Below are 5,220 nucleotides of genomic sequence, written 5' to 3' on the forward strand. Positions count from 1 at the left end.
TTCATGGAAGGGGTTGCCTTATTACAAAACAACTAGAAAACAAATGTCAAATTGTAAACTGGTTCTATTATTTTTACAATCACCCATTTTGGGATCAGTTAATTGGGACATTATAGCAACTGTATACAACATGGTGACATTATATTGCCAGCGTACATACACATACAGTAGAAGCAGGTAAACGTTAGTGCAATAGACAGGCGTACATTACTGCAATAGACATCCTAGAAAGCTGGAATTACACCATGAATAAACATTTTATATGGTAACCAGCAGGTGACACTGCTGTGCTATTATACATAATATAGTACATTCCATACCTAGGTTATTCCGTAAATATCTTGTATATTGATGCAAATGGTAAGAGTTTTTCAAATAGCTTTTTGCATTGGATATGAGCCTGATGCTTAACTTCAATGCATAACTGTATACAATTGGTAAATTGGCATCCATCACCCACAGCCTCTAGCAATAAAAAGATGTATATTGCACAAGAGATGCACAAGAGATGCTGCTGTATGGAATAATTCAGTTATGCTATTGCATACTGCTTGCACACTGCTTACATCTGATACCCTCTCATACTATCAGTAAAACATTGGTAAACACATTTATCAGATTTATCAATCTGAACAGATTATCATTCCCTCAATCCAAGAAGGAGATTTGACAGTTCAAATCCGCAAACACATCACTTGTAAAAGTAGGGGGGTTATATACTATATTAGATGCCCATGTGGTAAATTATATATAGGAAGAACTAAAGGACAACTAAGTATACGCATCACAGAACATATATACAATATTGAAAGGAAGTTCATGGGCCACCCTCTATCTAAACATTTCGTGGAGCAACATTCCGGATCTTTTAAAAATGCACAATTTGCAGTAATAGAGATAGTGGTGCCGAATTGGAGGGGTGGCAATTTCATTAAACAAATGTCAAAGGCTGAAACGGAATGGATTTTTAGATTTAACAGTCTTATCCCTCACGGTCTGAATGCGGATCTAGAATTGTTTGCGTTTTTGAACTAAACAGCCCCAAGGGAATAATGTTGTTTTTTTGAACATAGAAGGAAGAGCCCCATTGTAAGAAGTTACGATTAATGCTGGATACAAATAAGACTTTGCGGGGCAGATGTTAGCTGTAGTTTATGCAGTTTGGTATGTATGTAAACAGGTATATACTCTGCCCAGGTAGGAAAGAAGAAAAAGAAGAAAAAACATAAACACAGATAAAGATATCATAACGTATTGCAAATAATAGTAAGGCAGAGGTCAAGTGTCTGTGAATACTATGTACTCCAATATAATTGCATAAGGAAGATGAATGATAGGTGGAGTAGTCTATATAAGGAAGAAGCATTGGAGCCCGTACCATCTCTGACGAGGGCGACCGTAAGCTCGCTGAAACGCGTTAGATGTTTTTCCATACATCGGCCTCTGTATCCACCATAGTGACATCACTGAAACGTGGATTCCTTCAGACTCATTCCACCACGCCGGGTGTCAGGTAGCAGCAGAGCCACCGGCCGGGGCTCGCTCCCAACCCCGACAGTAAGAACTTCTTTTTCTCATCCTGCAACAATTCTTGCATAGCAAAACCGAAACTAACGGACATCTAAATCGAAGACAGCACGGTGCAAGACAGGTAGGAACCTACTGCACCACGGAATCAGTCATCCATAGTAATACATCAGTGCATTGTTATATTTAGCTAAAGCGGATTTGTGATCACGGTCAGCGGGGCAGCATCACATTTTAGAACACTATTTGCCCACCTGTTTTTAGATATTGTACATTTCTTTCTATACAAGATCTACATTTATAGTTATCATATATTACAGTATTGTAATAACATCGCCCTCACGTTAGTTACAGCGCTATAGATCATATTATTATTGTTTTTTGTAAGAATTCATTTGTACAGGTTGCTCCATTATACTCCAGTGCAGCAGACTGATCACCCTGTTCAACAAACAGTAAACAGCATTTGTTGCCATGTATAATAATATAAACTGTACAGCGTGGGTTAGCACAGCTATGGCCTGTATGCTGCTGTGTTCTCTATGCACAGCTTGTGGTTATTTATACAGATGATCATAGAGAGAAATGACTATGTGAAAAAAACATATACCCTACACAAAAGCTGTAGATAAAAGGGAAAACATCTGCAATATATAAAGGAACTGCAAGTAAAATGAAGCAATAGGACTAAAAAATGTGCAGTGATTCATATCATGACTATTGTTTTGAGTGAGCCCCTGGGCAACAAGGGCTTAGTAGGCCTCATTTTAGTTTCAGGGTATGTTCACAGGGAGCAAAAGCGGCGGAACTTCGCCTGCCTCAGTGTCACACAGTGTCTCTATGGGAGGGCTTGCGCGCCTCCGCTCCTGCCACTCTCTGCGCAATAAATTGACATCAATTCTTTGAGCCGAGAGTGACAGAAGCTAAGACGCTGAATTCTGCCGCTTTTACTCCATGTGAACATACCCTAACTTGTGCAGCAGCAGAAGAACTGCAGAAACTACTGACATCAAATGTAATTGCTGGGCAGCTTCTTTTTTTTAACATACATTATTTTAAATTTTAAATGTAATGGTTACAGGAAAGGAAAAGTTAAAGAAGTCAAAGGGTCCATCATTTTTAAAAAGAAAATAGCTAGGGAGGGGATGGTTGAACATAACAGGCACTTCCCTCCTTGGCTCCAGTGCAGGGGTCCGCTGTCCCCATCTCCAGTTCACGGTCCCCTGGCCACTTCCTGGTCTGAGTGGGAACACAGGACGTGACGTGTGAGTCCTGCTCAGCCAGTCAGCAGCCGTAGCAAGGTCCCGCCTTGGCTGATGACTGGCTGACCGGGCCTTGTTCATACCACATGTCCAGCATATATATCGGTAGAGGATAGACCCCATCTAAACAAGTGATGGGGAGTCCTGTACCATTGTGTTATTTTGCAGCTAAGAGTAATCCTGTTTCTAACTTCAATCAATCTAACTTGTGTTTATATTTGTGTGTTGAAATTTCTTCCTTTGAATTAAAATGAAAATTCTTCACACAGTGGAGTAAAATATAGGCCTTGGAAAAAGCTTTTAATAAGTTCCTCTATATTGGGTCCTATAGCAGTAGTGTTCTTCCTATGAAACTACCTGAAGCAACCAATCACAGCTCAGCTTTCAGCTCTGCATAAATGTAAATATATCTCCCACTCACAACAAAACAGAAATTAAAATTTAAATACATTACTATGCTACATTTTACACTTATGGCCCAGATTTATCAAAGGGTGTTAAACATACAATGGTGTAACCTGCCCATAGCAACCAATCACAGCTCAGAGCTGAATACTGAGCTGTTATTGGTTGCTATGGAAAGTTTACACCAGAGTCTATTTCATACAGTTTGATAGTTTTAGTCATATGTGTTAAATTTTTTGAGCTTTACCTATGAAACTCTTTTACCCTTTGCATTATCCCCTTTAGGATTAAGATAATTTTGGCCTTAAACTTATCCAAGTGATTCAGTTTTTTTCGTGACACACATGTGAGTGGTAAATTTTTTGGTTGATCCCTTTAGCATTTATTTGTGAAAAAAAAAAAAAAAAACTTTGAGAATTTTTTCAAAAAATAAAGGAAACACTTAAACAGCACAACATAACAACAAGTTAATCACACTTCAGTGAAATCACCATGTCCAGTTATGAAGCAACACTGCTCATCCAGCCTGCGCCTCAAGCGAGCATCGTGAGATGCTCGCCCGAGTAACAAGCACCATCGAGTACCCGGAAACTCGACCGAGTACCAAGCTCGGACGAGCATGTTCGCTCATCTCTATTCAAGATCTAGGATCTAGGTCTTTTAGTGTTCCCTTTTTTTTTTTAGCTGTTTAGTTGATATTTCACATTTACAATATGTCCTCTTTATGTTGGCATCATTTGGTAAATAGCCTTTTATGTTTGCAGGATGATTGAACATTAAAAATTTAGCAGCCATTTTCCACATTTTCAAGAAAACTTCAAAATCAGATTTTTGTTAAGGCGGTGGTTCATTTTGGAAGTAGATTTAAGGGGCCTGTGTGTTAGAAACCCTTTATGAATAATCCAATTTTAGAACATTTTCAAAAACGACAATCAGGAAATGTGTTAACCATTCGGGTCTTTCACTGAGATTTTGGCAATATGGAGGCTGATTAAAAAAAAAATCTGCAGATATTTCTTTTTTTATGTAACACAGTATATGTTGACAGAATTGTGCAATCCAATATTTATAATCCCAATTCTGAGGTTTGTAGAAATATTCCATATATGGCCTAAAGTTCTACTTCACTTAGTCACAGGGATCTGACGTAAAAGTGGATTTAGGGGGGTCCTTTTCTTTGGATATTTTGCAGGCAGAATTTCAGGTTTGCAGGCGAAACAAAACATAAACACCCCTAAAAAGATCTCAAATAAAAATAAATTTATTGAGATGTTTGGCAAGCATTCTTGTAGAATTAAAGAATTTATTAGTATTGGCTGAAAAAAAAAATATATATATATATATATATATATATTTTTTTTTTTTTTTTTATTTATTTATTTTTTTTTCAAATAATATGTGGATTTACCCAAGAATTTGTCATTTTCACAATGAATACAGAAGGATAAGCATACCAACAGGGTGTAGCTAGGATTCATAGGACCCGAAAGCTAAAAAAATTTTGTGTCCCCATGAATCAGCACTGACTACCAAGCACAGATGTCTGAATTTTTATTATTATTATTATTATTATTATTATTATTATTATTATTATTATTAATAATAATAATAATAATAATAATAATAATAATAATAATAATAATAACAACAACAAAAAAGAGACCCCCATTTTGAAAACATTATGACCCCACAAGTGTTTTCCAGAAATGAGTGTGCAGGGGATAATGTGTAGTGAAAACTTTTATTTTTTACAGATATGCCAAATGAATGCCTAATATGTTGCCATAAGAGACAAACACTTAATAAAATGTTAGGTGGGTTCTGTCGGGTACAGCATTGCCCTATATGTGGATGTGAACTACTATTTGGTCAGACTGCAGGGTGGCTTAGAGTGAATTTTGCTAAAATGTTATTTGGGCACTGTGCCCCTATTTATCAGTGGGATCTTGTACTGAGACCTCCACTAATCACCAAAATAAAATGGGCAGTGTTTACCTGAGTACTGTGTCCATTTGTCTCTGCTCTG

The sequence above is a fragment of the Dendropsophus ebraccatus genome, chromosome 1, assembly GCF_027789765.1.
Source record: "Dendropsophus ebraccatus isolate aDenEbr1 chromosome 1, aDenEbr1.pat, whole genome shotgun sequence".
NCBI classification, from domain to species: Eukaryota; Metazoa; Chordata; class Amphibia; order Anura; family Hylidae; genus Dendropsophus; species Dendropsophus ebraccatus.